This window comes from Protopterus annectens, chromosome 10.part0 (genome assembly GCF_019279795.1).
Source record: "Protopterus annectens isolate FY-2018-M chromosome 10.part0, PAN1.0, whole genome shotgun sequence".
Classification (NCBI taxonomy): domain Eukaryota; kingdom Metazoa; phylum Chordata; order Ceratodontiformes; family Protopteridae; genus Protopterus; species Protopterus annectens.
This window is the reverse complement of record NC_056744.1, coordinates 1,457,936,674-1,457,960,668: the sequence shown is the minus strand read 5'-3', so window position 1 is coordinate 1,457,960,668 and position 23,995 is coordinate 1,457,936,674. Positions and strand designations below refer to the sequence as shown.

Below are 23,995 nucleotides of genomic sequence, written 5' to 3'. Positions count from 1 at the left end.
ACAGAGTTTTTGGAGCCCCTGGTACCAACCATCCCAGCTTCAATTGTTTTGATGTCAACCAGAACTCCTTTGCCTTGAGCTCTTCTGGTTTGTCGGTTCCGGAGACCTCCTGGGGTCAGGGCTTCATTGCTGGTTCTTTCAGAGCCCTGCATGCCTTGTTGGGCCCTCGGCATGTTAAGTTTGATCCTAGATTCTGCTTCGGAGGTGGCTTCCTGGTGTGAAGTGGGACCACAGTTCCGACTGAGTCTATTTTGGTTCTGGGCTTTCATCCCTCTGATGGGGGGGGGCTGATTTTATGGAGAGAGGCTTGTCCATTGCGGATTCCCAGTCTGTGCCATCCCTGTTAGGCCAAGTAACTTGTCCATCCCCTCAACCAGAGATTCTTACAGTCTCTTTGCTGGGACAGAGGGCACAAAAGCCTCAGGAGCGATCCACTCTGGTGATATCATCTTCAGATACCTCTCCAGAGCATCCCACTGAAGAGGTACCTTCAAAGAAAAAGTGCAAGAGGAAACACTTGGGCTACCCTGAAGAGTCCTTCACAGAGGATACTGTTTTCGATGAAGGGGAATGTTCCCCCAGGTCATACACTGATGATGTTTCCTTTGGAAACATCCTAGAAATCGTGAAACAGGGGGGGTGGCTGGACTACCTTCCAACCTTCCTCAGAGGAATCAGTATACCTAGAGGCTTTTCAAGCCCAGCCATCTACCTCTTGGATCTCTCCACTTGCTGAAAATCATATAAAACTGATCACTCAGTGAGTCTGGAAAATTCCTGACTGTATTGAGCTGTTCCCCAAAAGACCTGACCGGATTCTCTCTGCCCCCAAAGATGAGCAACACTGGGCCAAGGGCATTCCTATAGACACCATGGTGGTAGCCACAGCCACTGACAAGGAACTTGCAGAAGAAAGTCCTACTATTTATCCTCCTAACAAGGAGTCTAGGACTATGAATAGGTTTGCGAAGAGGGTATATTCTTCATTGACCTTTGCTCTCAGGTCCTTGAATTACATAGCACATTTTACCAAGCTTCAGAGAGATTTGAATAAAGAGCTTTTAGATACTCTTACAAGAGCAGTAGCTGATGGGGTCCGAGATAAGGTTACCTCTCAGCTCGCCACCCACAAATTGATTTCCAGTTCGTCCATGAGGCTAACTGCTCATGCATCTGAAGGGACGGCAAGAGCAGCAGGTTCAGGCGTAGCCATCAGGAGACACTTTTGGATGTGCTTATGTGACTTTGCGGAGCCATTTAAGTCTTCTTTTGTCAGTGCTCCATTTGACGGATCATCCCTGTATGGCCCCAAGATTAAAGACATTGTAGCCAGATGTGAGAAAGATTGGAAGACCCTTTCTGCTATGGGTGTATGCTTCTTCACTCCTCAACGGCCCTACTCTAGGAACCAGAGAAGTGGGAGGCTATGGTTCAAAAAGACCCAAGGACCTTTCCAAGACTCAAGTGGCAATGACTTCCCCTGGGGCAGAGGGGGAAGTAATAATGGACGATGCCATCAAAGAGGCAGAAGTGTCCTACAGAACCAAGGGTCCAGAGATTCTTTCTCTGGTAACTCCTACCAGAGCTCCTGAACAGAGGGCCAATTGCCTTCCTCTGGAGGCAGTTGGTAGATTATTATCCTTGCACCAATATGACTGGCTAGAAATGACGATGTACAAATGAGTGCAGGAGATCATTTCCAGAGTTTACATCATTCCCCTTTCAATGAAACCAAAAAGACTCACAGATGTTCCACCCAGTCACAGGCAGGCAGTAGCCTTAGAAATTCAAAAACTGCTCGACAAAAGGGTCATCCAAGCAGTCCCATCAGACCCGAGAGGATCCAGAAATTACTTAGGATTCTTTTTAGTGCCCCAAAAAACAGGGGACTGGAGACCCTTTTGGATCTTAGCCAGATGAACAAATCAGTTCAACAAACCAAATTCTGGATGGTCTCGGTACAGTCAATACTGGATGTGCTCAGTAGCTCTTCAGGATGCGTGTTACCACATAAAAATGGGCAAGTGCTCCAGAAGATTCTTGTGCTTCCACCTGGGAGCCAGTCAGTATCAGTTCAGGACACTGCCCTTTGGTTTCACCACAGCTCCCAGGGTGTTTACCAAATGCATGGCAGTAGTAGCAGCGCATCTCAGACTGACAGGGCTCTGGGTATTTTCATATCTCGACGACTGGCTCCTTACCGCTCCCACCAGGTGTCAACTTGTAAAGGCATGAAATTACACCCTTCATCTTTGTGCCAGCTTAGGAATTACTATAAACTACAAGAAAATGACATTTGGAACCATCAAAACAGCTGGAATTCATTAGAGCTATGCTAGACACAGTCACCGGATTTGCAACACTTCCCCTAGAAAGGCTCCAGAGGATCAGATCACAAGTAAACCAGCTCATTCAAAACAAGAGAGTAGCAGCAAAACTCATCCTACAGACTCTGACGTCAGTGGCAGCAGTTCCCTTGGCCAGATATCACATGGAAATTCTTCAGTGACTTCTGGCCACCCAATAGTCCTTGTTAAATCAGCCTGTGTCCCATCTGATTTTGATCACCAGTCATTGCAAAGAAGACCTGAGCTGGTGGCTCCTTTCCAACGAAATCTTGTCAGGCCATCTCTTTGTCCCTCCTCAACCCCAAGTCATAGTGACCTCGGACAAATCCCAGATAGTCATTCTAAGGGGATCCAGTGTCTGTCTGCCTGAGATGACATGATAGACAAGCCTCGCTGTTTCGCCAGAGATGGTTTGCACCTGTCACCCCTAGGCTTTCGAATACTGGCCAAGGCTCTTGCCGCCCCCATAGTGCCTTTTTTAGGTAAGGCTCAAAGGACAAACCAACCACCGTAACCAGCACAGGTAACCAAAAACTAAGGCTAATGCTACTCAACGCCAGAAATCTCAACCTCAAAATGCACGCACTCGAGGCACTCCTCAGTATGGAGAAAATCGATGTTTGTGCAGTGACAGAAATCTGGTTCAAGGCTCCAGGGAGCACCCCAGCACTACCAGGTTACAATTCATATCATACCTTCTGGCCTCAGTTACCGGATTGCAGTACAAAGGGCGGAGGTGTATCCATATTCATCAACGATACCCACATCTCCAGGTTAGTGGCACAGCATGATGCCCCAGAGATCATCCATGCGCAACTATCAGCAGGCAAAACCACATTTCAAGTTGTAGCCTGTTATAGATCACCCACCATGTCCCAAGATGCTCAATCAACATTCCTTGAGGCATTGGAAAATATAAAGGTCCTACCCAACACCATAATTTTGGGTGATTTCAGCTACCCTCGTATAGACTGAGTGAACTACCAAAGTTCTAACTCCTATGCCCAGCAGTTCATAGAATTTATAAATTCAAATGCCCTCGAACAACTGGTATGTTCTCCCACTAGAGGGGCCAACATATTGAATTTAGTCATCACAAATATGGGCGCCCATTGTACTACACCCGTTATCACTCCCTCTCTGGTCAGATCAGACCACGAACTGATAACCCTAGACATCCTCACCCCTCCACCTCCCCCAATCAAAGAAATCATCGTAAAAAACCTTTCCAAAGCAAACTTCAAACTACTTGCGTCAGAAGTGGAAAGCTTCACTATCCCCCTGCAGAAGGATAATGATATCCAGGATGCAGAATCCTACACCAAGGCACTTTATATACATCTTCAGGATTGCATGGACCGTGCTATCCCAAATAAAACCAAGACTCCTTCCTCAGGCAAGAAGAAACCAGTCTGGTGGACCCCGGCCTTAAGCAAACTATACAATAAAAGGAGGAGACTTATACAAAAAAAAGGCCAAATCTCAAGTAGAAAAATCTTCCCTGATCAGCTTTAGTAAGAAATTGAGGGCCCTCATCAAGTCAACTAAAGCCAATTTCGAAAAGAAAGTTGCCAAAGATGCCAAGGATAACCATAAGGCCTTCTATGGTTACGTCAAAAACCTAAATTGCAATGCTCAGGTCTGTTCTGAGCTAGTACAAAATGGAACAAAATGCACTGACCCCACTGACATTGCCAACATCTTGGCTGACAGGTTCAGTGCAAATCCCCCCACCACCACCACCTACAGGGCCTATTACTATTCCAGGGGATTGTGTAACTCCAGTTATTACTGATACGTTGGTTAATAAGGCTCTATCTAAAGCTAAAAACACTGTCTCCATGGGACCAGATGATGTCCCGGGCTGTGTTATACGTGAGCTCCAAAATGAATTAACCCCGCATCTGGATACCCTGTTCAGTCTCAGCCTCTCGACAGGATATGTGCCCATAGAATGGAGCACAGCAACAGTTATTCCGCTGCACAAAGGTGGGCCTACAACCGACCCTGGGAACTACCGACCAATAAGCCTGACCAGTCTGATCTGTAAGGCAATGAAGCGAATCATTATGGAACTCATAAATGGAGAGATTGGGAACCTCCAAACACTTGACCCCACACAGTTCGGCTTCGTCAAGGGCAGATCATGTCTCCTGAACCTGGTGGACTTCTTTGAGACAGCTACTCAGGCTATAGATAAGGGAAAGGAGGTACACGCAGCTTACCTTGACCTTGCTAAAGCATTTGACACCATTCTCCATTCTGGTATTATTGATAAACTCACCAACCTGGGCATAAACCCTTACGTCACAAGATGGATCGCAAACTGGCTCTCAGACAGATCCAACAAAGTAAGAGTAGTGGGATCTATGTCCGAATCCAGACCAGTAATGAGCGGTGTGCCTCAGGGCTCTGTCCTGGGGCCCCTCCTGTTTGGCTTATACTTCTCAGAAGTACAGGCAAGCATTGATGGGCTGTGACTGACCAAGTTTGAGGACGACTGCAAACTGGATGCTATAATAGAGTCTCCGGCCGACTTGGATATCCTCCAGAAACCCTTAATGAGACTGATGCATGGTGTCAAAGCCATGGTCTCAAGCTAAATGCTAAAAAATGCGTAGTAATCCCCTTTGGAAAAAAGTACCCGCAAACTACCACATAGGAGGTAACCCCCTGAAATCTGAAGTAGTAATAAGGGATCTAGGGACCCAAGTAGATAGTCAGCTTTCCTTTGATAACCATATTGCCAAGGTGGTTAGAAAATCCTTCTATGTGACCCACCTGATCACGAAAGGGTTCACATCAAGATCTAAGGATGTAGTGGTGCCCCTCTACTCTTCCCTCATCAGACCCATTATTGAGTACAATGCACCAATTGGAATGTACCTGGCTAGGCATCTCCAGCAGCTGGAGAGACCACAGAGGTACCACACTAAGAGGATTACTGGCCTCAAACAGTTGCCCTATGCAGCACGATTGAAAAAACTAAGGCTTTTCTCTGTTGCATACTGCCTTCTCAGAGGCAATCTCTGTCTAACATACAGAGCCATGTCCAACCCAGAACTGTTGAACATGCTCCATCTTAGCAAAACCAAATCCACTCGAGCTACATGCTCTAGGGATATAAACTTCAGCACAACAATGAATAGAACATGCTGGAGGGATAGATTCCCTTCGCAAAGACTTCCCTTGCTATGGAACAAGGTCCCGATCTACATAAGACAGAGCCCCCTCACTATCACTCTTCAAGAGGAACCTTGATGAGTGGATGGGTAACAGAAAGTTCACACCAGGGATCATACCAACAGCTCTACTAGATAGGGGCCAAGAGTACTAGCCGCTAGATCAAGGGCCTAGGGAAATAACCAAAGGGGCGGTGAATATCACACAACGTGGCTGGGCTAATATATGCCTTCTGGCAGATAGCCCAGTATCTACCTATGAATCTATGAACCTATAGGGTGGGGGGGATGCATTATCTGGGAAACATAGTCCAAGGCACTTGATTATTATTTCCCATCCTGGCAGATAGGTTCAGTGCTAACCTTACTCCCCTTTCACCCCCTAAAGGGCCCATATCTATACAGGAAGAATGCAGAGTCCCTGTAATCACAACTACGCAGGTAAAAGCTGAACTCTCTAAAGCCAAAAACACAGCATCCATGGGACCGGACAACATCCCAGGCTGCGTTTTACACGGACTTCAGAACGAACTGGCTCCCCACTTAAGCACCATGTTCAATAATAGCCTCGCATCAGGCTTTGTGCCCACTGAATGGTGCACAGCAACAGTTATCCCACTCCACAAAGGGGGAGCCACCACTGATCCCGGGAACTATCGACCTGTTAGCCTGACGAGCCTGGTCTTCAAGGCCATGAAACGTATCATCATGGAACTCATAAACAAAGACATTGGTAACCTCCAGACTCTGGATCCCACCCAGTTCGGGTTTGTGAAAGGCAGGTCATGCCTCCTGAACCTGATTGACTTTTTTGAGGCAGTCACCAAAGCCATAGATGAGGGTAAGGTGGTTCACAAAGCCTATCTTGACCTCGCCAAGGTTTTCGACACCACCCCCCCCCATTCTGGAATTATAGTTAAACTCACTAAACTAGGTATAAATCCCTACGTCACAAGATGGGTTGCCAACTGGCTCACTGACAGAACCCACACTGTAAAAATTGCGGCTCCAACTCTGACCTCAAAGCAGTGACAAGTGGAGTATCACAGGGTTCCGTCCTGGGACCTCTCCTGTTTGGTATTTACTTCTCTGAAATACAGCTAACACAGAAGGCCTCTGGCTAACAAAGTTTGCAGATGACTGCAAACTAGGAGCCATAGTAAAGTCCCCAAATGATGTGGACATCCTACAGAAGGGCATGGTGTCAGAGCCATGGCCTCAAGCTCAATGCCAAAAAGTGCAGTGTCACCCCCTTTGGTAAAAACTCTGTACCCATGAGCTACCACATAGGCAGCAATCTACTTAACACCGAATGCGTGATAAGAGACCTTGGGACCCAGGTGGACAGTAGTCTCTCCTTTGATGGTCACATCACCACAGTAGTCAGGAAGTCCTTCTACATGGCACACCTCATCATAAAAGGGTTCTCATCCAGGAAAAAAGAGGTCATTGTTCCCCTCTACTCAACACTCATTAGACCCATTATAGAGTACAACGCCCCTTTTGGAATGCACCTCACAAGACATCTGCAGCAGCTGGAAAGGCCACAGAAGTACCTCACAAAGAGGATTACTGGCCTCAAACAAATGCCCTACACTGACCGCCTCAAAAAACTCCAGCTTTACTCAGTAGCATATCGCCTACTCCAAGGTGATCTCTGCCTAACATATAAAGCTATGTCAAGCCCAGAGCTGTTGGACATGCTACACCTAAAGAAATCCCAATCCCTCCAAGCTACATGCTCTAGGGATCTAAACCTTGTCACCACAATAAACAGGACATGCTGGAGGGATAGATTCCTGTCCCAGAGACTTCCCATACTCTGGAACAGGCTACCCATCTATGTCAAGCAAAGTTCTTCATTAGCACTCTTTAAGAAGAATCTTGATGAGTGGATGGGAAATAGGAAATACGCCCTGGGGATCACTTCTGTGTCTCTGCTCAACAGTAGCACAGGAAAATAACTTTCTTGGGTGACGTAAGCCAGGGAACCTTATTGGCTAGGCTTACGTAGGTCCTTGGGCTGATGGCCTAGTACCTGCCTATGAACCTATGAACCCGGATGGAGGCCAACTTGCATATCACCGTTCTAGAGATGAGGGTGGTGCTTTTAACTTTGCAGGCATTTTGAGATGCTCTCCCCTTTGGAATGATTGCAATTCAAACAACATGTCAGTAGTCTGGTATATCAGCAAACAAGGGGAAGCAAAATCATACCCTCATTGTCGAGAATTTCTCAAAGTATGGCAATGGGCAAATTCCTCAACTGCTTTCTAATGGTAATGTAAATTCTGGGGAGCTCCAACATGATTGTGGACAAGTTGAGTAGAACCATCCTCATGCCTCACAAGTGGTCTGTCAATCCAGTGGTGGTGGGAAAGATATTCTGCCACTAGGGCCAACCTTGCTGTGATCTGTTTGTGTCCCCTCTGAACAAGTGCAGCAGTTACTTTGCCCTACCCCCCCCCTTGGGGGAGTCACCCAGAGATGCACTCTTTCATGATTGACTCTCCGGTCTTCTGTACCTCTTTCGCTCGACTCCTCTGATATGTCATTTTGTAAAGAAAGCCAACAGGTTGAAGAACAGAATAATTTTCATTGCTCCATTCTGGCCTGGACAAGTCTGATTTCCCTTCCTTTGACCTCATCTACTTCAGAAACCCTGGATAATGGACCCAGCTCCAGACCTATTGTCCCACCCGGAGGGAATGGTTCATCCAGATCTTCAGTATCTCAAGCTCACTGCATGGCTTTTCTAGTTCCCATGATTGCCAGGCATTCCTCCCTCACTTCCCTGGTCCAGTGCATTTTTCTGGCCCATCACAAGCCTTCAACTAGAAAATTGTACCAGAACAAATGGATAAAATTTGCTAAATAGTCATGTGACTGTAATATTGACCCATATGCAGCACCTATAGACAAAGTTTTAGACTTTTTAGCCTTACTCTATTAGTCTGGCTCATCATCTTCTACCATTCGGGTGCAACTTGCTGCTTCCATATCTAACTTCCATATTGGTTTCAACGATTCATCTCTTCCGTCTCATAAACTTTGTAAAGCTATTTTGAAAGGAACCATCTGATGCTGTTAATCTTTGTTCATCCCTTACTGATGGGTTATTGGTTCAGTCCTCGGAACCGAGCCGGCATTATACCAAGCTCGCATCAGCCAAAAACTCACGAGCCAAGATCCTACCCAGAATGCTCTACTCCCTGTTACATCAGATCTCATTTGCCACGTTGCTGTACAGCTGTGTCAAGCCACTCTGTCTCAGCTAAGTGAACATTTTTTTGAAGTGTTTCTATTGTTATTGTTTAAAAAGTTTTCAATCAGTTACTATCTCTATCCTCCTACCCTATCGCAACTTTAAGACTCTGTCCATATAGTTTGTTTCCCTTTTCTTACCTTTTTCCTACGTTTGTGGTAATTCCCCATTACCATTGTTGGTAATCCTTCTTCTCTCCTTTTCTTACCCTTCTGGGTAGCTTTCTTAACTTCTTGGTACTATCGTTCTTCTCCCTTCATATCATTATGTTGGATAAGAAACGTAGTGTTTTTTTCAAACAATGCATGGAATGGGGCCGTAAGTTACCACTTTCTGATGGCCATGATTTATGTGTCTATTGCTTGAATGTATCCCACCTTTCAATGGACCCCCTGTGTGGGATTTGTAGAAATTTTTTGACCAGGACTCTTAATGAAAGGAAAAATAAATTAATTCTGAAAGGCCTCCTTAAAACTCCTTTCTGCGAGGCTATCTCTGAGTCGGAGGGCTCACCCCCTCCTACTAAACCTCATAAGAGACGTTCTTCTTCTTCCTCCTCAAGGTTGCTCACGTCATCTCCCTCTGGATATCACAAGGAGTCGACTCACAAAAAGGTAAAAATTTTGAGCCCGGCGCTGACATCTGTGGTCCTTTTGGCCCCAGCCTCGGCACCACCCCAGTTGATTCTCACTCCAGCTATGTCCTCTTTATCGGCACTGGCGGTAAGGACACTTATGGCTCCAACAGTTTCTTTAAAGCCTTTATTGGCATCATCTCTACAGGTGCAGTCTCCTTCGGCACCATTGGTACAGACTCCTTCAGTTCTGTCCTTGCCGATGCTGCCAACCTCTGGAATACTACCCTCTACAATGCTGACACCTTCAGCACGGACATGCTGTTTGATGCAGTCCTTTTTGGCACCATCATTACCAGTGCAGACACCTTCCTTGATGGCACCGTATTCATCAGTGCAGATATTTGCCAAACCACCCTTTATGTTGCAGACATCCTCGATACTGACATGCTGTTCGGTGCAGTCCTTTTTGGCACCATCGTTACCTGTGCAGACACCTTCCTCAATGGCACCAAATTCATCAGTGCAGACATTTTCCACACCACCCTTTACAGTGCAGACACCCTCAACACCTATGGTGCTGCCTTTGTCAGCGCAGATAACTTCAACACCATTCTCCTCAGTGCAGACACCCTCGGTTCCGGGCTTTGCACCACACGAACTAACAAGGACTAAGTACTCTCTTTCCTTGGATCCGTTTGTGGGAAGCCAGTATAGCCCCTTTTTAGACAGACCAGAAAATCCTTCAGGTCTCTCTATGAGGTTGACCAGGAGCCTCTCAGAACAGGATGTGTTGTGGATTCTCGACCAGTTGCTTGTGGCAAGGGGTCTCTCTCAACTGTCTAAAGCTGCATTCCCTCTTCCAAGTGACTGTATTTCACCACAGACTCCAACTTACACTCCTTCTTCAACTTCCAGGGAAGCATCAAAGCCCCTTCCTCCAACAGCAGCTTCCCTTCCTTGGACACCAACTGTGGATCTCACTTTGGAGCCAGAGTCATCCTTGTGGCTCTCAGTGCACAGGCTCTTCTCAGGCTAGTGGCTGTGCCGTGGGGGTAGGCATTCTTGGTTCCACCCCAATTTTTTCTATGGCACCCTCCAGGAATCCTCCTCCCCTCATGCTCCACAGTCCTCTTGAGACTCCTGGTCTGGGGTCGGCTTGTCGGAGCGGGGTGTGACCCCAGTCCCAAGGTTGTCGTGCTCTGTTCCGGGCTCCCATCCCTCTTCGGGCAATCCGGCCTACCAGGCCATGGATAGGGCACTTACCTCCACTGGAAAAACCTCCCTATCGGAGTCCTCGCCCCCCTCTGTGCCACAACTTTTGCAAGCCACAACCACCGGAGCCTGGGCACAAGGGCCTCAGGTTTCTCCCCCTCAGGAGATCCCCTTTTTGCAATCTTCCCCAGAGCTCCCCACTGAAGAAGTCCCTTGCAAGGCTTCGTGCAAGAGGAAGCACATGAACTCCACTGAGGAGTCTTTGACTGAAGATACGGACTTTGATGACAGAGAAGGGTCCCCATGGTCACCCTCTGATGAGATGTCCTTTGGTGACATCCTCAAGATCCTAAGACAGAGGGGTGACTGGAAATCCTCCAACTCTTCCTCAGAGGAATCCGTATTCCTGCAGGCCATTCGTGCCCGGCCCCCCTACCTCCTGGGTTACCCCACCGGCCGATGAGCTTGTCCAGCTCATTGTCCAGCATGCACAAAAGGCTCCTGACACCCTGGAATCTATACCTCGGAGGCCTGACAAGATTTTATGGCTACAACCAAAAAAGACTTGGCAGAAGAGAGCCAGACTGTCCATCCACCAAACAAAGAGTCCCGGGCAATAAACAGACTCGGGAAGTGTGTGTTTGCTTCATCGACCATCGTTGTAAGGTCCTTGAACTACTTGGCATGCTTTACAAGGCTCCAGAGGGACCTTATCAACCAACTCTCTGAAACCTTGGCAGGAGCTGTTTCTGATGAGGTGCACGACAACGTAGCTTCTCAGATAGCGACCCTAGAATCGATATCCAATTCTTCCATGCTCCTTATTTCACATGCAATGGAAAGAGCGGCTAAAGTGGCAGGCGCAGGTATAGTCACGAGACATCATGCCTGGATGCACCTTTGCGACTTTGGGTACTTTTTTAAAGCTTCCTTTATGAACGCCCCTATCAAGGCCACTTCATTGTTTGGCCCTAAGGTTAAAGATACGCTGGCAAGATGTGAACAAGATGGCAAGACCCTGTCTGCTGTTGGTGTCTGACACTCCACCCCTCAATGATTCTACTCCAGAAATCAGAGGAGCGGGAAGATGTGGCACAGAAAATCACAAGGCTCTTTCCATGACGCACATGCCTAGTTCTCCCCTGGAGGCAGAGGGGGAAACTCTAATGGAAGATGCCCCTTTCGGGGTAGGGTAGGTCAGCAAAACCGGGGTTCCAGATATTCTTTCTCTGGGTAACCCTACCAGCGCTCCTGAAGTGTTGCCCAACTGCTCACCTCTGGAAGCGGTAGGGGGCAGTTTTTCCTTGTACCCCACTGCCCGGCGGACCGTAACCACCGATTCTTGGGTACAACGGATAATATCTAGAGGCTATTGCATTCCCTTCTATCTCTGTCCCACCTCATCCAGAGACTTACCCGATGTCCCACCCATTCAAAAGGAAGCAGCAGCACACGAAATCCGAAAGCTGCTACAAAAATGAGTCATCCAAATGGTCCCCCCAGACCAGATATGATCTGTTTTTTACTCAAGGTTCTTTTTAGTACCAAAAAAAGACAGGGGACTGGAGACCGAATCTGGATCTCAGGACATTAAACATATTTGTAAAAACAGAGAAATTCCTGATGGTCACGATTCAGCCTATTTTTCCTCTTCTGGAAGAAGATGGTTGGATGTGCTCTGTAGATCTTCAAGATGCATATTACCATATTGAAATGGACACCCGCTCAAGAAGATACCTCTGCTTCTGCATAGGAGCCAGTCACTACCAATTTCGAGCACTGCCCTTCAGTCTCTCTACAGCCCCACAGAGTGTTCACCAAATGCATGGCAGTGGTCATCGCTCACCTGCGACTTCAAGGATTCCACGCGTTTCCATACATAGACGACTGGCTCCTTACTACCCCCACCAAGTGTCTACTGGAAGAAGCCCTAGGCTGCACTCTTCTCACAGCTCAGTGCCTGGGAATCACTAAAAACTGGGAGAAGTCCAACGCAACCTTGGCACAATCTTTAGAATTCATTGGGGTTCTGCTGGACACGAGGAATTGAACAGCATCTCTTCCCAATCACAGACTTCAAAGAAAAAGACAACAGGTTCAGCCGCTAATCTGTCACCACAAATCCTCTGCTCGGTCCGTACTCCAACTCTTGGTGTCGATGGCAGTCTCGATCACCATTGTTCCTCTGGCCAGATTCCACATGAGACTTCTTCATTGGCTACTTCTCACTCGGTGCTACCCTCTACAACATCCTTTGTCTTTTCAGATAAGTTTAACTCAGAGATGCAAGCAAGATTTGCTCTGGTGGATGTCTCAAAACCCCCAACAATGGTCTCACCCCTTCAGCCCCCATCAGCCAAAAGCTACAGTGACCACGGATGCCTCCCTGATGGTGGGGGGGCTGTGTCAGGGAAACTCACTCCAAGGCACCTGGTTGGAGACAGAGGCCCATTTGCATATCAATGTCCTGGAACTGAGGGCGGTGCTATTAGCATTGAAAGCATTCCACTCGATCCTTCTGTCAGGGACTATTGCAATCCAGTCAGACAACATGTTAGTGGTCTGGTACATCAACAAGCAAGGGGCCACCAGATCGTATCCGTTATGCTGAGAGAACTTGAGACTATGGCAATGGGCGATAGCTTCCAACCACTTTCTAATTGCAACGCACAATCCCGGGAGCTCCAACGTAATAATGGACAGATTGAGCAGGTGCATTCTACAACCTCACGAGTGGTCCCTCAGTCCTGTGATAGCAGCAAAAATTTTCAACCGCTGGGGTCAGCCTTGCTATGACCTATTCACCTCCCCAGTCAACTACAAGTGCAGCAACTATTTTGCCCTGATCCCCCCTCGGGGACAGTCACCGAGAGACACTCTAGTCCACGCTTGGCCCTTGGGTCTGCTTTATGCTTATCCTCCTCTACCTATCATCCCCCAATTTCTGAAGAAAGCACGGCAGTTAAAGAGCAAAGTGGTTGTCATTGCTCCATATTGGCCTCGACAAGTTTGGTTCCCCTTCCTCCGGCCTCACCTGCTAGATTGACTGTGGATTCTCAATCCATCCCCAATCTTGATCTCCCATCCATAGGGTCTGACTCACCCCAATCTAACAAACCTGAAGCTGACAGCTTGGTTTCTCCACTTCCTATGATTGCCAGGCAGGATAACCTGTCTTCCCCGGTGCGCAATATTCTTATTGCATCTCATAAATCATCCACTAGACTAATCTGTCTCAGCAAATAGAAAAGGTTTACATTATGGGCAGTAAACAGACAATTGGACCCCTTGTCAGCCCCACTTTTGGTGGTATTAGATTACTTATCAGATCTTTATCAATCTGGGGTGTCAGCCGTACTATTCGTGTTCATTTAGCTGCCATTTCTAATTTCCACATTGGCTTTCAGAACTCTTCACTCATGTCACACAGACACTGTAAGACTTTCTTGAAGGGTGTTTTTCACTTAAAACCTCCCTTTAGAGAACCAGTATAACCTTGGGATTTGGCCTTGGTTCTACAAACCCTAACAGCTGCCCCCTTTGAACCTTTGTCTTCATTTGATTTAAGGTACCTATCTTGGAAAACTTTGTTTCTGGTTGCAATCACATTGGCCAGACATCTGTCAGAACTTCAAGCCTTATGCATCAAACGTCCCTACCTTATTTTCCATAAGGATAGAATATTACTGAGAACTAATTCTTCCTTTTTACTGAAAGCGGTGTCAGAGCTGACTATCAACCAGTCTACTGACCTCCCAGTATTTTTTCCTAATCATTCTAACAAGGAAGAGTATTGCCTGCACTCCCTAGATGTTCACAGACAAATACGATTTTATCTGGACAGAACAAAATCTACCCATAAATCAGACCAACTGTTTCTGGCCTTTTCTGGACCAAGGCTAGGTCATCCTGTCTCTAAAGTTACATTGGAGTCATGGTTGAGAAATTGCATTACCTTCATCTACAACAAGAACAGCATCACCTTCCCTCACAAAGTGAAAGGCCATTCTACGAGGTGTATGGCAACTTCAGCACCTTTCCATGCTAGGGCTTCCCTCAATGACATTTGCTCAGCTGCAACTTGGGCCAAACCCCATACTTTTATCCTTCATTACAAATTGGATTTGGCCTCCAGAGGAAGAGCTTCTTTTCGCTCAGTGGTGCTCAGGAATGTCCTTCCATGAGGACCGCCCAGGGATACAGGTTGCTGGGGACTCTGTCCCATCAGTAAGGAATGAACGAAGATTAACAACATCAGATAAAGAAGTTATGTCTTACCATAACGTTCCATCTGTGTTGTTGATCTTCGTTCATTCATTACTCTCCACCCCCCCGTCCCCGTCCGGAGGTTCCTGGTTGATCTTATATGCTACTTTTTTCCATTATTGTGGGTCTGTTATGACCAGAGGTAGCCTCTACTTTTGTCTATCTACTTGGAAACTCAATCTGAGGTAACAGGGTGCAGAGCATTCTGGGTAGGAGCTTGGCTCGAGAGTTTTTGGCTGATGCGAGCTTGGTATAAGGCCAGCTCGGTTCCAGGGACCGAACCAATAACCCATCAGTAATAAATGAACGAAGATCAACAACACAGATGGAACGTTATGTTAAGACATAACTTCTTTTTAATGCTCAGGCCTTCGTTTAATGGGATTTGCATTTGATACTGCAGTCTCTCATTTATTCCCCCTCTGAACCTTCAGCAACTTGTGACTTAAAGATCTTGTCCTGGAAAACCTTATTTTTGATAGCTATCACTTCAGCCAGGAGAATATCAGAAATTAAAGCCTTGTCATGCAAACCCCCCTATTTTATATTTCATAAGGACAGGGTCTCCCTCAGGACAATTCCTTCCTTTTTGCCAAAGATTGTTTCAGAGTCAAATATCAATCAAACCTTACATCTCCCAGTCCTTTTTCCTAATTTTTCCAACAAGGGAGAGTACTGTCTACACTTACTAGATGTACACAGGCAATTACATTTTTACCTTCATAGAACAAAGGACATCAGAAAGTCTTACCAACTGTTTATTGCCTTTTCTGTACTTTCTTTAAGTAATCCAGTATCTAAGGTTACCTTGGTTAAATGTCTTAAGGACTGTAGCACCTTTGTTTACAACAAAAAGGGACTTCACCTACCAAGTCCTGTGAAAGCTCATTCAATGAGAGCTGTAGCAGCTTCTGTAGTTTTTCATGCCAGAGCTTCCTTAGTTGATATTTGTGCAGCAGCTACATGGGCATCTCCTCAAACCTTTATTACACATTACAAATTGGACCAGGTCTCTACGGGAAGCGCATCATTCGGCTCGATGGTGGTCAGGAATATTCTAACATGAGACTTGTCAAGATTCAGGTAGCTAGGGACTCTGTCCCACAGTTAAGGATTACATGAAGATTGACATCAACTAAAGAAGTTATGTCTTACCATAACGTTCCATCTGTGTTGTTGATCTTCACTAATCCTTGACATTCACTCCCTCCTTCCCCCTGCTTTAAAATTCTTGGTGGACCAAATATTCCCAAAGACTGGCTTCATAATAGGGATACAGATATGGTGTCTTATCTGTTACTTCTTGTCTGTCACTATTATAGGCAAACTCTATCTGAGGAACATTATGGGTAGAGCCTAGCTCGAGATTTTTTGGAAGGCGTGAGCTGGAATAACGACCGAGTCAGTTCCAAGGCTCAGAACCAAGACCACAGTCAAGGATTAGTGAAGATCAACAACACAGATTGAACGTTATGGTAAGACATAGCTTCTTTTTTTGTGCTGGGACACAAGATCAAACTCGCTTATGTATAGTAAGACCTTACTATGTTTAATGCTAATGGCTTTCAAAAAAGCAATTACTAGAAAATGGAAATCAAAATCTAAACCGATTGTAATTGAAGTATTGAATATTGTAAGGAGATAAAATAATTAGAGGTGGCATCTTGAAGGAAAGCACCAAATTACATTAATGTCAGGAGGAGCAGTGAGGTATGAGTGTGTTCAGGAAATGAGGAATTTATGTATTGTTGAAGTAACTAGTTGTTAGAAAGAAAGAAAGCATATGTGTAATGCATTTTGCATGAATATGAAAAATGTTAATATGGTTTGTTTTATTTTCTATTAATGTATGTGTTTCTAGGTCATAAATGACAATTTAATAAATTTAATAAATGTGTTTGAAGGAGAAAAAAGAATAATATCCAGTTGGGTAGCTACCATTCCACATCCTTTATTCTGTCCATTCTGTACCTTTATCTGATATCCTACCCATCAGAAAGTGACAGCAAAAAGGGAAATTCTCAAACTTGTAGCAGAAAGAGCAAGCCAGGAGATTCCACAAAGCCAGAAAGTATCAGGCTGCTATGCAATCTTCATTTTAGTTTCAGAAAATACTAAGAGCTTCAAGCCTATTCCAGACTTAAACAACCTAAGAAATTTTATTCCCAAAGAAGCTTTTCTGATGGTCATGATGTAGTCCATTATTCCTTGCTTGGCAGAAGGAAACTGGATGAGTTCTTTGGACCGCTGGTTCTTCCCTCCACATAAAAAATATCCAAAGAGTTCCAGAAGTATCTAAGTTTTAAATCTTACTACAACCCTCTGGGTATTCACTAGATGCATAGCTACAAATAGCCAGAAGTTGCAGAGAGTCAAGATATTTCCCTTAACTGGGCAACTGGTTTTAGATGCTGCCTCTCTACCAGAATTGAGATCTGCTCTGTAGTCTGTAATTGCTGTATGAATAGAGTCTGTAATTGCTGTATGAATACATACATGCACATATAAATGGAGCAGCAGAAAGACCCATTTTGACATCAACATACTGGAAGCAAGGGCTTCATATCACTCCATGAGGGGGGTGCCCTAAGGATGCTGTCTTCCAGAAATGGTCACCTGAACTACACTTTGTTTGTTTCTTTAATAATCAGATTCTTTCAGAAAGCCAAACAGAATACATCCAAAGCTATTCTCATAGTTCCCTTTTAACCTCACAAACTGTGGATCTGATATTGCCATTTTCGTTCGTTCCTGAACCTGTGGGTTCAGATCTGACTCAGCCTATTCTATAGCTTTAGTATCTGACTCTTTAGCTTCTCCCTTACCCACAATGCCCCTTACCTCAGATCTCGTTTGCCTCACTTCAGGCAAGTCTGGGTTTCCTTCTCTCGTGAGTGCTTTTAGATCCACAAATAACATTTACACACACAATAATAGTCTTCAATTTACATTCACAAAGTGCAGTACAATAATAACAAGCAGACATCATGTAACAATTGACATAAAATTAACATAAAATGATATAATAGTACTAACAATTTAAAATATTAGCTTCAACAGAAAGTATTGTTGCAATTTTGCAGCTGTCTTAAGTCAGGCAAAGGTAAATCAATCTTGTTTTTTTTTATTTTCAGGTTTCTGTTACCTTTGAAACTTGTATGCCAGCTGGTATAACTCTGCTGTACCATTCTGGGTAGTTCCTTCATTTCTTTTCCTCTCTGTCATTATAAAAAAAAATAGTATTTTATTTAGGATAATATGTGTAGATTCTCCTTTTCTTCATGGCTGAGAAATCTGACAAACCTGCTGGGTTTAAAAAATGCACTTCATATGGGTACAAGATCCCACATTCTGATGCCCACAGTGAGTACATGTACAGTTTAGGTCCCAGCCATTTAGACATAGACTGTGACATTTGTGTGGGTTTCAGTGCCCGAGCCATTAACAATCGTCACAACAAACTAATTTTGAAGGGTCTTCTTCCTCAGACTTCTTCCTCTACAACTGGATCTTCCAAGGAATCAGGGGCTCAAACCTCCACTAAGTAGGAAAAAGGAGCCCAGGGAGCACAGAAAACGCTCTCCTTCCCAGTCTCCAAAAAGGGCTACTATTGAGCAACCTGTCAAAACTTTGAAATTGTCAGATCCAAAGCCTTCAGATCCGACACAGACATTGCTAACTCCTCCATGACACTGGACTTCAGGTTCTCCCTTGGAAGCCGTGTCTCCAACCTTAAGGTCTCTCTTTCTCCTGGGGACTCCTCAGAAACCTTTGAGACCTTATTCCACCTCTTTCTCCATTAGATCTTCCTGGAGTCTTTCTGAAGTGGAGGTGGACAGGATGATGAGGAGAGTCCTCAGGACGCAGATACAGATGGGGTTTTGCCTGCTCCTTCCCCCACCGGATCCATGAACCAACATCCTGCCTTTGTACCTTTGATAACTCCTTCTCCAATTGGACCTCCTGTTTTGGATCCCTCAGATTGGGAGGTTACCAGATCGATAAGTCATATCCGATGGGTCTTCCTTCCTCGGCTCAGATGACATCTCTGATCCGATAGACTCTGACCCTTTTGGAGCATGATGGATCTTAGAACCTGGTCTATCTGCTCTAACACCTATGGCTCTGGAATGACTGCCTGGGAAATCTCCAGGTCCTATTGCATTTGAAGTGGTGGAGAGGGTGTTCTCCTAACCAAGAATTACTTTGACTCTACCTCCTTCGGATCTTACTCCTACTCATATTCTGAATTCTGCGCCTGTGCATCCTTCACCTCACAGACAGCCAGACCCTAAGAGCTTCTGAGCATCTCTGCCGGTGGAGCTCCCCCTCTCTTCTGACACCTCCCCAAAGTATCCCACCAAGAAGTTCCCTCAAAAGAGACTGTGTAAGAGTAGGCACCTACATTCCCTTCAGGAATCCTTAACAGAAGACACGGACTTGGATGAAGGTCTCCAAGATCTCCACCCGATGATGTCTCCTTTGGAGACATCCTTGAAATCCTATGCCATAGAGGTGGTTAGGCTACCCAAAGCCCTTCCTCAGAGGAGTCTGTGTTCTTTAAAGCCTTTGGGTCTGGCCCATCTACATCTTGGGTGACCCCTTCTATGAATGACCTTATAGACTTTGTCTCCAGCAGGGCATGGAAGAAGCCAGATACCATGCAGCCCATACCAAAAACAGTTGACAAAATCATCAGTGTCCCTACCAATAAGCAACACTGGACAAAAGGTACCCCTGTAGATGCCATGGTTGTTGTGGCAGCCATGAAGATGGAGCTAGCCAAACAGAGCTCCACTGTCCAGCCCCCTAACAGGGAGTAGGGAGTCTAAATCATTGGACAGATTCAAATAGTGGGTTTATGCATCAGCATTCTTCGCACTGTGATCGCTGACTTATTTGCCCCACTTTACTTTGCAGGGGGATGTACTAAAGGAACTCACTGACACTGCCCCAAGGTCCATATCTCAAGAGGAACAGAAAACATTTTCCTGAAGAATGGCCACCCTACAATCCACCTCTAACATGTTCATGAGGTTAATACCTCACACTGCTGAGGGTTCCTCAAGGGCTGCTTGTTCAGGCAGTGCCATAATGAGACATGCCTGGATGTGACTTTGTGACTTTGCGGACCTTTCAAGGCGTCATTCATCAATGCTCCTGTTTTTGATGGATTTTCACTATCCTCTGAATCATTCCTTCAAGCAGTCTGGAGTGTGCAAAGACTCCCTTTCATGGTGGCTTCACTGAAGATACGTTGAGAATGCATGGCCATTTATTCTTCTTCTTCCACCCATCTCCACATTGACCATGGATGTATCCCAGCTGGGGTGGTGGGGCATTACTCGAGACGAATTGTTTAAGGCACATGGTCAACACAGGAGACCAATCTGCATAACAATATCCTTGATATGAGATTGGTGCTGCTAGCATTCCAAACCGTACAGAACTTTCTTCCTCTAGGGATGATTGCAATTCAAACAGACATGTCCATAGTTTGGTACATTAACAGACAAGGGGGAACCAGATTTTTCCCCCTCTGTCAAGAAGCAATGAGAGTTTGGCAGTGGGTGATCTTCTCCAACCGCTTTTTAGTAGTATCGCACATTCTGGGGAAATCCAACATTCTAGCGGGCAGGCTTAGCAGAACCAACGTGATGCCTCACGAGTGGTCTCTAAACCAGTCTGTGGCAAACTCGATCTTCTTCAAATGGGGTCAGCCTTGCTGTGATTTATTTGCATCCCCTTCCAACAAGAAATGCAGCAGGTTTTTTCCCTGATCTCTTCTCAGGGACAGTCACCAAGAGATGCTGTAGTCCATGTTTGGCCCTACGGTCTCCTTAATAGGTTCATAGGTTCATAGATTAGTACTAGGCTAACTACCCTTGTGGGCCATTTCAAGCCTAGCCAATTACCCCATGTGAGAATCAAACCCTGTACCTTGTGTCTGTAAGGTAACCACCTTAACCATTATGCCATCCTCCCACCTCTTATCCCCCTCTATCTCTCATTCCCACATTCCTCTAGAAAATGCAGAGGTTGAAGAGCAAAGTAATTCTCATTGCACCCTTCTGGCCTCGACAGGTTTGGTTCCCTTTTCTTTGGTCTCACCTGATACGTCCTCCCTGGATGCTGGATCCATGGCCAGATTTTCTTTCTCACCCCTCAGGACAAACTCACCCAGGTTTGACAGGCCTCAAATTAACCACATGGTTTCTCGAGTTCCAGAGATGGCTAGACTTTCTAGGTTTTCCTGTTCAGTAAAATAAATTCTGATCTGTTCACATAAAGCTTCCACCAGAAAGGTTTACAAATGCAAATGGAAAAGATTCTTCATTTGGGCTCATCAAAAATGTATGGATCCTTTTACCACCCCCATTCCAGCATTTCTTGACTTCCTTGCTTTGATTTTTCAGAATGGAGCAAGCTATTCCACTGTCAGAGTACAGTTGGCAGTTATTTCCAATTACGACATAGGTGAAAGTTCTTTGTCCTTGCCTTCTTTCAGATTGTGTAAGGCCTTTTTCAGAGGTACCTTCTTGCTTAGACCCCTGTTCAAAGAACCTACTTCTCCATGGGATCTTACTATGGTCTTACAAACTCTAGTTCACTTTCCCTTCTGCCAAAAGTAGACTTTAAATTCTTATCATGGAAGACCTTATTCTTGATGGCTATAACCTCAGCCCGGAGAATTTCAGAATTACAAACACTCTCGCCAAACTTCCATATTTGATTTTTCATGAAGATAGAAAGAGTCACTCTACATACAGATCCAACCTTTCTACCAAAAGTTGCCTCTGAAAATAATACCAATCAATCCATCAGTCTCCCTGAGTTTTTTCCTAATTTTGAAAACAAGGGCAAATATACCTTTCACCTGTTAGATGTACATAGGCAGCTACATTTTTATTTGGACAGAACAAAGGCCTTCAGAAAATCTGATCATCTTTTTGTTTCCTTTTCGAAGGCAAAGTTGGAGAAACCCCTATCTAAAGTAACCTTAGTTAAATGGATTAAAGGTTGTATTTCTTATGTTTATTCTGCAAAACGTATCATGCCTCCTGGACATGTGAAAGCACATTCTGCTAGATTGATGTCCACCTCAGCAGCTTTTTGGTCTAGAGTATCCATTGATATTTGTGCAGCGACCTCCTTGTGAAATACTCATACTTTTGTTACACATTACAAGTTGGATATTGTATCCAGAAATAGAGCATGCTTTGGCTCTGTGGTGCTGTGGAATATTCTTCCGTGAAGGCCACCCAAGAGATATGTAGCTGGGGACTCTGTTCCACAGGTTGAAGAACAAATGAAAATGACAATTTCAGATAAAGAAGTTATGTACTCACCATAATGTTCCATCTGTGTTCTCCATTTTCATTCTTCTTCAACCTTCCCCCTGCCTCCTTCCCCCTGTCCCTGCTGGGAACACTTACTGTTCCCTTTGAGATCCTACTTTTTGTCTTATTTCTATCTTATAATAATTTTTAACTCTTCAGGTATGTATTATGCATATACAGCTACAGCAAACTCATCTGAGGTAATCTGGAGGACAGGGGCAGGGGCATTATGGGTAAGGTAGGAGCTACAGAGTTGGAGCTACAGAGTTGGATCCTAAAGCTATAGAAGTGGCCGAGTCAGATCCAAGGATGGGATTCGAACCCACAGGTTGTGGAAGAATGAAAATGGACAACACAGATGGAACGTTATGGTGAGTACATAACTTTTTTTTCTTTCTGCTCATGCCTCAATTTTGAAGAAGCCTCTCCATTTCATTTACTCAAGCCTGTCCTGTCCAATCCTTCCAACAAACCCCATTTGGACCGTCATTCCATGTATCTTCTTATGTGGATTCTCAACTTCCACTAATTGCTTTTAACCCTTTCAGTGCTCCTGATTTTCATATTATGCCACCATTCAAGAAGCCAAATACCAGAAAAAAAAGGCAAAAGTAAATTTGACAAACTTCTTCTTCTTTTTTTTCTTCTTCTTCTTCGGGGCATCATCTAGAGGTCTGGATTCCTTTACTGCCACAGTCTCCTCAATTCTTTAGTATCTCACAGGTCTTTGACAATGGGCTTTGTTATTCTTCACAGATTTCATTTAACTGCTCCCTCCAAGTGTAATCAAGGTGTACACCTCTCAACTCTTGCATCATTAAATATTTTCAAAGGCTTTTTAGAAGGTACATTTCTTTCCAGGCCGTTAATTAAAGTTCCAATTCCCCCTTTGGATATTTATTTTGAGTTGAGGAAGTTGAATCTCCCTCTGTTTGAACCAGTGGTTTTAGTTGGTTTAAAGTTTATTTCATGGAAACCAATCTTCTTGGCAGATATCATATCAACTGATTTTAAGCTATATGTATTACAGGTGGAGCAGCTTACTTGACATTCCAAAAAGATGGAGTATCTTATGTGTACTAAACAATCTTACATGCCTAAGGCAGCAAACAATAAAATCTGAATCCAATGATACATCTACCATCTTCTTCTTCTTTTGGCTTTTCCCGGTTAGAGGTCGCCACAGCGGATCACCTGTCCGCTCAGGATTGGCAGTGAAATTTTACAGTGTCGAGTTGCCAGCCCGGCACCCAACCTTTCATGGAAGGCACACACATGCACGCACTCACACCTAGGGCCAATTTAGAGTGTCCAATCCACCTACAGCATGTTTTTGGGATGTGGGAGGAAACTGGTGCACCTGGAGGAAACCCACGTGACCACAGGGAGGACATGCAGACTCCGCACAGAAGGCACCCCAGCCAAGGATCGAACTGGAGAACCTCTTGCTGTGAGGCGACAATGCTAACCACTGCACCACTGTGGCCACCCAATGATACATCTACCATCTCCTTACCAATTATTCCAGCTGAAGAGAATATTTCTTTCATTTTAAGGCTGTATATGGATAAAATCTGTTAGGAAAAACTCACCTTTTCATTTTTTACTGCAGTAAGAATTTAGAATATAAAGTTTCTAAAGTTGTACTTCTAAAATAACTCACTGACTCCATTCAGTTCTGTTATTACTTATACAGTAAACCACTTCGTTTGGTATCCTCCATCCTTAAAAGTGCATTCAGTTAGAGTGGCTGCTTATTCTTCCACAGTGCAATGAGATTTGCATTGTATCTGCCCAGATCGCTC

The 23,995-nt window shown here is 45.0% G+C and overlaps 1 protein-coding gene across 1 annotated transcript in view; it reads left to right on the top strand.

Annotated features, from left to right (window-relative positions):
• Positions 1–23,995, top strand: part of TTC39A (tetratricopeptide repeat domain 39A) — a 2,407,335-nt gene that overhangs the window by 1,492,996 nt on the left and 890,344 nt on the right. The gene's annotated exons all lie outside the window — the stretch shown is intronic.